Genomic DNA, 10,441 nt, shown 5'->3' with positions numbered 1-10,441 from the left:
GTTAAGAACAAAAAGGCTATTGAATGAAGTAGTAATGAAGTTAGAATCCCATGTTTGTCATATATAGTAATTCAACCTCAATTCTCTTAGTTAATGTTATTTAGTATAATCTCTTAGTTTAATCAAAACCCAATATGCACATTAGGGATTTCATTGAGATCTGCGACACCTTCAAGTTCAACGGTGTTTCTGAAGATGCTGTGAAGCTGAGACTGTTCCCATTCTCTCTGAGGGACAAGGCTAAGAGCTGGTTACACTCTCTACCAGCTGGTTCAATTACTACTTGGGAGGATCTTGCTCAGAAATTTCTTATTAAATTCTTCCCTATGGTGAAGACAGCTGCAATGAGGAATGCTCTTACTCAATTTGCGCAGCAAACGAGAGAATCTTTATTTGAAGCTTGGGAGCTCTTCAAGGAGATGCTTAGGAAGTGTCCTCATTATGGAATGCCTGATTGGATGATCATCAATTCCTTCTATGACGGTTTAGGAGCACAGACCAGACCCATGCTCGATGCAGCATCAGGCGGAGCATTATGGGCAAAGTGTTATGAGGAAGCTTATGATCTAATTGAACTGATGGCTTCTAATGAATATCAGTATCCAACCCAGAGATGTCCATAGGGCAAGGTAGCAGGAGTTCTTGAAGTGGATACAGCTATGACTATCACTGCTCAACTAAAGGAGTTGTCTATGAAGATCGATTATCTGGCTAACTTGGGTGTTAATCAGATAACCAGTGTTTGTGAGCTATGTGCAGGTTCGCATGTGACGGAGTAATGCGCTATATCTAGTGACTCAGCTCAGTTTGTGAGCAACTTTCAGAGATCGCAGCAACCAGTTTCAGACACTTATCATCCCTACAACTGGGATCATTCTAACTTCAGCTGGAGCAGCAATCAAAATGCGATGCAACAGCCGTTCCAGCAGTTTGGAAATAAGCTATTCAACCCTCCTGGTTTTCAGCAACAAATTACACCAAAACAACAAACTCTTGGTGCATATTTATCTTCGAATGAAAAATATGAATTGGAGGAGTTACGGCTTATGTGCAAAAATCAGGCTCTTATATGCCAAAGCCAGGCTGTTTCTATCAAGACTCTAGAGAACCAATGTTAGGTCACACTTTCACTGTAGATGGGGTGAATACAGTGTTTATTACAATCAAATCAAACTTCAAGAACTTATGTAACAGAAAACAAACTTTATTGAAACAATAAACTCTGTTACAATCTGGAACTGTTATCTCTCAGTGATGAACAAAATATCACGAGAGCTGCTAGGGTTACAGTAAATAATATTCTCGATAATGATAACACTTATAGTGTAAACCCTATGTCTGTGTTTATATATTACACAGTTACAAGATAATCGCTAATTGATATGGAATATAATTCTGCTTCCTAATATATATCAATCAGATATCTTCTATTCCAAGTATTCCATTCTTCACGGAATTCCTTCTTCATGCATATCTCTTCTTATGTTTATCTTGATCTTCTTAACTTTAATCAGCTACTGTCCTTATCTGATCGTCCTTCAGCACTTAAGTTCTGATATCTATCTCCTGATGCTTATCTCCTGATAACATAAGTACTGATATCCCTTAAGTTCTGTCGTCCAGTATAAGTACTGATCAGTTAAGTACTGATTTGTTCTGTTCAAATAAGATCTGAAATCTAAACATAAAACATATTAGCCATGACATTATCAAATATATCTAACAATCTCCCCCAACTTGTAAATTAGCAAAATATACAAGTTTAACAGATATTTGATGATGTCAAAAACATTAAGTACAAATGCATGAGAAATAGACAAGATAACTACAACTTACAGTCCTTAAAGCTTTTACCAATTCAACTTCTAATAACAACTTTGGTCTGTATACACATCAGAATTTAAGTAGTTGTAGATCTTTGACTTGGCTTCATCATTTTCTGATCTCTCTGATGTCAGGAGTTGTTCTGAGATAATTCTTCAACAAACATTTCTCAGCATATCTGAGTTCATCAATCATTCTCCGTTTGACATCTTTAAGCTCTGCAGTATCTTCACCAGTTTGAAATATTGCAGCTCTGAGATCATTAATCTTTGCTTTTCTCAACTCCCGATCTAGTCTTATGACATAAGCTTTGTTAGACTCTAGATTGAATTCAAGCCCCTTAATACCAAGATATGTTCTGATCTGTGCAGTATTAGGCTTCATATCAACAATATCACCATTGTGATTTTTGTACTTTGGAACATATCTGCTGTCAGACTTAACAGAATAAAGCCTTTTCTGTCTCTGAATCTGTTCCTTTAAGTAGTTTGCAGCAGTCTCTGTTATTCTGTCATCCACTTGAAGTAAGAAAAGTACATGCTCCAATTCTTCAAAATACTTCAAAGGAATGGCATTTTGTCTTATATGATAAACCCTACCATCTGTCATGAAATACAATATGATGTATTCTTTCAAGTAGGTATGGTAAACCATCTGTACAGATTCTAGTTGATTCAATCTCTCAGGAGTTGCTCCAATACCTGGTTCACTCAAGGAAGTTAGATCATCGGTAGTGTTGTGTACTTTTCTTTCATCAGCACTTCCCAATCCAGTTTTATCTCTTGCTTCCTTTCCAGTAACTACTCTAGCTTCAAAACGACTTGCAGTAGTCTTCAAAGGTTGAGTTTGTTTTGCTTTAGTGAATCCTGGTAGGAGTGTTTTAGATTTATTTTCTGATATCAAGTTAACTTGAGCACTGTCAGAGGTTACTTGCTTCTTCTGAATATCAGAACTTACAATTTCTTGACTCTGAACAACTTGAGTCATGTCAGAGGTTGTTTTAAGAACTTTTCTTGAAGTCAGAGCAAGATCATCTTTTCCATCAGTAATTTCTTCTTCCTCAGGAAGTACATAAGGCTTGATAGGTTCACCAACCTTTTCTTTACCCTTGGATCTTGGATCTATCTGTGGTTGTGATCTAGCCAAAGTTTCTTCAGTATGTATCCTTTCTTTGATCACAATGCCTTTAGGTTTTGGAAGTAACTTTTTACCAGAAGCTTCAGATTTAGATGTGACTTTCTCTGATTTAAGTCTGGCTTCTTCTTCCTTTAAACTTTCCAAGTCCATCCCTGGATTTTCTTGAAGAAATAACTGTCTTGACATTTCCTCATCAAGATCTAGAAGTTCATCAGAACTTATCCTTTTACCAGCAGCAGAACTTATTCTTTTCCCAGTATCAGAACTTGTTCTGTGACTAGCTTGTCTTGATGTAAACCTTCTACCTTGACTATGACCACTACCCATTCCAGAGTTTCCTTGGTCATCTTTTCCATCATCCTTTCCTTGCAGTGACTTGTTGGTTTTGCATTTGGACTTAATTACCTTCTCCCCCTTTTTGGCATCAGCAGGTAATAAAAGAGAGATAAGTAGTTCCACTGAGGTCTGGATTTCAGTAAGTTGCGATTGCTGAGAAGCTTGATTTGTCAGAATTTGATCAATCTGAGCTTGTTGCTTCTCTTGAGTTTTCTCAATATAAGCAACCCTGTCAATGGTAGGTTGGAAGAACTTTTTCTTATCAATTTTCCAAACTTGTTCCTGTTTGATAAAGTTCTCCTGAATCTTGTGTAGCTCTGCACGAGTGTTGGAATGAAGACCTTGTAGATGTTTAGTACTCAATGCAGTGACTCTAAGCTGGGTTTTAAAATCATCAGAATGTAACATTTCATCAGCTTTAGTCAAGTGCTCAGCAAGATGTAAAGCATTTGGAACACATGAAACTGAGTTCCATTCCTTAGTCCACTCCTGACCTGCAGGAGTTTCACTCCAAGGTACTGGTGCATCCCTGATAACAAACTCCTTTACCAGTTCAGACTTAGGAAGAGTCAGTGGAGGAGTATGTCCTGAAGGACCTGCTTCATCAGCATCTACAGTTGTAGCAGCCTCACCAGTATCTCCAACATTTGCAGCATCAGAACTTAGAGAATCAGTATCTTCTGATAAGACAACTGTGTGAGTAGCAATGGAGGCTTCAACATCCTCTAATTGCTGATCTGATACTAAGTTCTGATCAACAGCCATATCCTGATGCTCACCTAAAATCTGATCATCAGCATCTTGATGCAGAGAAGGTGTTAGTGATAACTCAGGAGTTTGAACAGCATCAGTAACAGGTGTTGTGGAAGGATTATTTGCTGTTGGAGCTTCTAAGAAAAGTATTTCAGGCACAACCAGGTTCTGAATATCAATTTCAGCACTTGTGCCTGGATCAACAAGAGACATAGAAGGTGAATTAGCCTTGTCAGATACAGGTTCCTGAGATGGAGTTGATGGAGAAGAAGTGACTGGAGCAAATTCCTTGTCTTGTGAGATCAGAGATTCCTGATCCCCTTCCTTAGCTGCTTCCTCCTCATCATCTGAAACTGGCCTTTGTGCCCTCTGTTTCTTGTACTTCCTTGTTGATTTGGATTCCTTGGGAGTTTCAGGAACCGTCATACGTCTAAGCCTCTTGAGAAGCCTAGAACCCCCAATTGTAGAATCCTTCTGAGAAGTTGCCTTCTCAGCTTCATATACCACAGGTTCTGAAGAAGGAATCGGTTGCTCAGAATCTGAGTCATCTCTCAAGGTGATCCTCCACTTCTTTTGAGATGTTTGAGGAACAGTCTTTGTTCTCTTTGGTTTAGAGGATGTAGGCTTCACAGTAGGTGCTGAAGAAGAAGGTTGAGCAGTCTGTGAAGTGGAGAGATAGGATTTGAGATAAGTTCTGAGGGTAGGTTGAGTAGAATGAGAGGTAGGTACTGAGGTTGATGGATTTTGGTTATGGTGAGTTGGTTGAACATTTGAGTAAACAGATTTGTAAGTAGCAGGATCAGCATTTACCAGAATCTGTTTCACAGACTGAGGAATCTGTAATTGTCTCACCATTGATTTCTTTGTGTCAGTATTTATCAGGTCGTTAAAGTACCTTTTTGTAACCTTAAAAGGTGGGGTTTGAGTGCTGACTAACTGGGGTTCAGCAGTACAATACGTATAAATAAGTTGACAGAATCTAGCAAAATAAACAACATCTCGATCCTCTGTCATCCTATCCCCAATAAAACCAATTATTCCAGTTGCAAAATCAAAATGAGTTTGATGGATAATAGCATACCCGATGTGCTGACTCAGAATTGGGATGGCATCAAAATTTGAACACTTGTTGCCAAAAGCCTTGGTGATGCAATCGAAGAAGAAACTCCATTCTCTTCTGATATTAGCCCGTTTCAACTGTCCAAGTTTCGTCAGACTCTTTTCATATCCCAAATCAGTCATTAACCCCCGAAGTTCTGATTCCTCTGGTATAGAGAAGGTACAATCTTCTGGAAGATGTAATGCTCTTCGTACTGTACCAGGAGTGACTACATAGGATGAATCACCCACTTGGAAGATAATACTGGGAGTTCCTCGTTTACCACCATCATCAAAAACTCCAGTCCTCCAGAACCGCAGAACTTGTTGACTTGAAAATAATTCAGGCTGAGTTAAGGCGTACCCAACCTCACTATGTGCAAGAAGATCTTGCACAAAATGCAATTCAGATGGAGCTTCAGCATGATCAAGAATTGCAGCATAGTTGTTTGGAACAAACTTTGCTCCATCAATGATTAAATCCTTTGGTGCCATGTGAAAAAATATTGAAATTCAAGTATGCCTGTTAGGTGTTTGAGATAATGTCTGTATGAAAAACCAACGTGAGAAAGAATGAGAAAGAGAGTAAAAGTAAGAAGAGAGATAAAGTATAATGAAAATAAAAGATTAAAGAAATCTTCTCTCTGTTGTTCTTATACTCTGAAAAAAAAATGTTACCGTTGGACACCTGTCAGACATGCAGTAATAACGGATAGTTACTGGGCTCGAGAAAACAGGAATGATTACTTACCCAGTTGCCTTGTTTCAAGGAAAAACCATTGCATTTATCAAGAGACACAGTTTTAATTCAAAATTTAAACCGTTAGCACTGATTGAATTATTTTTCACTGCAACATTAATATTCTGAAAATGAATCATGTTAAAAATGACCGAGATAATTTCGATGAATAAGTGCTGACAAAGAATCAGAACTTAAATAAAGACAAAATTTAAATGGTCATCAGAATATCAAGCAGGATTTAACAACACAAGATAAAATAACTCAGAGACAAAATCTTGAAGTAAAAACAGTTTTCATTAATATATCAAGTCAATACATATATGAAATAGAAATTACATCAATACAAGATTTTCCCTAAGCTTCTAAATCTAACATCAACAGCCTTAGTCCTAGCTAAGAAGCCTGACAACGCTGAGGATGAAGAAGAACAGGAAGAAGACAAGATTAAGTCATCTTCCTCTTCCTATCTTCGACAAACAAGATGGCGAGTCGTATGATTCGCTCTTGCTGACGGATAGCTTCCCGCCGTTCCGCCTCCAATCGATCAAGATGAAGCTGGTAGTCCATCTCGAAGAACAGAAGTTGGTTCAGCACCGCCTGTGGGACAGAGCCCCATATCTCTTCAGGAATGGCAGTTACATGCCACTCCTGCTGCCAGTCGGCGCAGCTAAGCTCCATATGAAAATTTTGGTAATTGTAAAACATGTTGTATCGAACCATGATGCTTTTGAAAAAGAATATGAAGTTACGATTGTGAGAAAAATTGATGAAAGGGCTAAAGTGAAGTGGCTGATTATATAGGCAAGAGAATGCCAAGAGACGCAAAGATAGTTAATGCTGACAGGTAGAATTAATTCTACCTCGTCTCCCTAGACTTTGAAAAAGAATAACAGTCATTGGAAAGAGGAATCATGGTCTAGACCGCACAAGACACAAGAAATAGTGAACTGTTCAAGTACAAAACCATTAATCCTAATCATAGTAACTATTAATCTTCCACTTCAACATATGCGAGTACAAACTGAGACTGTTATTAAATTTCATTCAAAGATAAGCCAAGTAAAGGATTAGACTGAGAAATCAGAACTTAGACCTATACCAGAACTTAACAGTCATCAGAACATAATTTCTTAACTCGAAAAAGTAATGCTCATCTTAGTAAATACTCATACAAGTTCTTAGTTATGAACGTCAGGACTTAATCATCAGACCATATAACTAGAACGTGTCCTCAGAATTTGTGCAAAAATGACACAATGATTGTTTATCTAAAATAACATAGACCACCACAGAAATTTTCATCATTCAGATGGAGTGATTAGTGTGTGCATTAAGCTAAATAACAGACAAAGAGTAAAGTCTGATCTACTTCAGTACATCTTAGAAATAAGTCATAATTAAAATTTTGCTAAAGAGCTGTCATTATCCTGAAACCTACTGATAAATGAGTTCATGCATGAGTCCACCTCAACTGTTTTTGTGCTAATTTTATGCATCTTTAAAATTCTCTTTTACAGTGGCTTCTCAGTGTAAGTGAGTCACGACTGCTTATCAGAATTTATGCTATTATCAGAGTATTTCTCCAGTAATCATAGAGTGTTGAAAAGTCACCAAGAAAATATTTTGCTTTTCTAATGCATATTTACTTAATACCAGCAATGCACTTGGGTCGTCCCTTTCACATTTTTACTCTAGATCTCAAAGGAGTACCTGATTTTATTCTTTGATTTTTTTTTATTTTTTTTTTTTATTTTTTTTTTTTAATAAGAGAGGTCTATCAGCACTTAGTACATTCAGCAGTTTTACTAGTATCAGAACTTAACAGATGAGTAGCATTATTCTAATTTGTGACTTAGTAATAAGATATACAAAGTAAACTTAACTAAGCTCAGTTATCAGAATTTGCTAGTGTCATAAGATTTCCACTGAAATAATTACTTCTTTCATGGGATCATTTGTTTATTGAAGACTAGTAGGTCAGTATCTAGCACAATTATCCTCATAGGATTGAATAGTTACTGAAACAGACATATCACTTATCAGAGTTTAGAAACATATATCAGACAACAGTCAGTACTTAAAGACATTTATCAATTAATGCACAGAATATACAAAGAGATTAATTCTGTAAATACTGATCATAAAGTCTGATAACATAGAACAAGTTTAAGCAGATTTAGAGAAAGAACCTGAAATCATTCCAAGTTCATTTACCAATTTTGAAAAGGTAGCTTCACACAGTGGTTTTGTGAAGATATCTGCTACTTGTTGATCTGTGGGAACAAAATGCAATTCCACTGTACCTTCATCCACATGTTCCCTGATGAAATGGTACCTGATGCTGATGTGCTTTGTCATAGAGTGTTGAACTGGATTACCTGTCATAGCAATAGCACTTTGATTATCACAGTAAATAGGGATTTTGAAATATGTTAACCCATAATCCAGTAACTGATTCTTCATCCAGAGAATCTGTGCACAGCAGCTTCCTGCAGCAATATACTCTGCTTCTGCAGTTGATGTTGAAATTGACTTTTGTTTCTTGCTATACCAAGAAACCAACCTGCCTCCAAGAAATTGGCAGCTACCACTTGTGCTTTTCCTGTCAATTTTGCAACCTGCAAAATCTGCATCTGAGTAACCTATTAATTTAAAATCTGATTCTCTAGGATACCATAATCCTAGATCAGCTGTTCCTTTAAGATACTTAAAGATTCTTTTTACAGCTGTTAAGTGAGGTTCTCTTGGATCTGCTTGAAATCTTGCACAAAGACAGGTAGAAAACATGATATCTGGTCTACTAGCAGTTAGATAGAGAAGTGAGCCAATCATACCTCTGTAATCAGTAATATCTACTGAATTACCAGTATCCTTATCCAGTTTTGTTGCAGTGGCCATGGGAGTGGATGCACTTGAACAGTCTTGCATTCCAAATTTCTTCAGCAAGTTTCTGGTGTACTTAGATTGACAAATAAAAGTTCCTTCTTCACTCTGTTTGACTTGAAGGCCCAGAAAATAACTGAGTTCTCCCATCATACTCATCTGATATCTTGACTGCATTAGTTTGGCAAACTTTTTGCAAAGTTTGTCATTTGGAGACCCAAAAATAATATCATCAACATAAATCTGGATCAAAAGTAAATCATTGCCATGGTTGAGATAGAACAGTGTTTTGTCAATAGTTCCTCTGTTGAATCCACTTTCCAGAAGAAACTGAGCTAAAGTCTCATACCATGCTCTAGGAGCTTGCTTAAGTCCATAAAGTGCTTTATCAAGCCTGTAGACATAATCTGGATGTTTGGAATCTACAAAGCCTGGAGGTTGTTCAACATATACTTCCTCTTCCAATTCTCCATTGAGAAAAGCACTTTTCACATCCATTTGAAAGACAGTAAACTTTTTGTGAGCAGCATAAGCCATGAATATCCTTATGGCTTCTAACCTAGCAACTGGCGCAAATGTTTCATCATAGTCAATTCCCTCCTGTTGAGAATATCCTTTTGCAACCAGCCTTGCCTTGTTCCTTACAATTATGCCATCACTGTCAGTTTTATTTCTGAATACCCACTTTGTACCAACAACCGATCTATTCTTAGGTCTTGGCACTAAGGTCCAGACTTTGTTTCTTTCAAATTCATTCAACTCTTCCTGCATTGCTTGCACCCAATCAGCATCTTGAAGAGCTTCTTCCACTTTCTTTGGCTCAGACTGAGAGAGAAAAGAATTGTAAAGACATTCATTCGAAGTACCTGTTCTAGTTCTGACACCTGCCTCAGGATTTCCAATTATCAAATCAGGTGTATGTGATTTTGTCCACTTCCTTGCAGATGGAAGATTTTCTCTAGAACTGGATGCTCCCCCATGATTCATGCTGTCTTCGGTTTCATTTTCTGATGCTCCCCCTGAAACTATGCTCTCTGAGTTGGATCCTTCAGTATTTAGCTTTTCAGTACTGTCAGTACTTGACTTATCAGAACTTGACGAATCAGAATTTGAAGAGCCAGATGTATGTTCTGATGCTTCTTGAGATGTGATAATATCTTGAGTATGCTCCCCCTGCATTGGTGCATCTTCCTTTGACGTAGTCACCACAGTTTCAATAACATCAGAGTTTAATCCATCAGAATTTACAGTATCAGGACTTAGACTGTCAGGAATTGAGGTATCAGAATATGAATCTTCATTTTCAAATCTCAGCTGATCATGATCAATGCAATCTTCAAGTCCAGTGATCTTCTTGTCATTAAAAGAGACATTGATAGATTCCATGACCACTTTTGTTCTCAAATTATAGACTCTGAAGGCTTTTGTAGAAAGTGGATATCCAACAAAGATTCCCTCATCAGCTTTTAGATCAAACTTGGATAGCTGTTCAGGATGAGTCTTGAGAACAAAACACTTACATCCAAATACATGAAAGTATTTGAGATTTGGCTTCTTGTTCTTCACCATCTCATATGGTGTTTTTCCATGCTTGTTAATGAGTGTTGCATTTTGAGTAAAACAAGCAGTCTGCACAGCTTCAGCCCAGAAATAGGTTGGAAGCTTTGC

General features: G+C 37.4%; 1 non-coding gene across 1 annotated transcript; it reads right to left on the bottom strand.

Moving 5' to 3' along the window:
• Positions 1-341: 341 nt before the first annotated feature.
• On the bottom strand, positions 342-448 carry LOC141676375 (small nucleolar RNA R71). The gene has a single exon (XR_012556968.1). It is a non-coding gene; the product is annotated as a small nucleolar RNA R71 (small nucleolar RNA).
• Positions 449-10,441: the final 9,993 nt, after the last annotated feature.

Source organism: Apium graveolens, chromosome 7, assembly GCF_009905375.1.
Source record: "Apium graveolens cultivar Ventura chromosome 7, ASM990537v1, whole genome shotgun sequence".
Taxonomy (NCBI): Eukaryota; Viridiplantae; Streptophyta; class Magnoliopsida; order Apiales; family Apiaceae; genus Apium; species Apium graveolens.
This window is presented reverse-complemented; position numbering and strand designations above follow the sequence as displayed.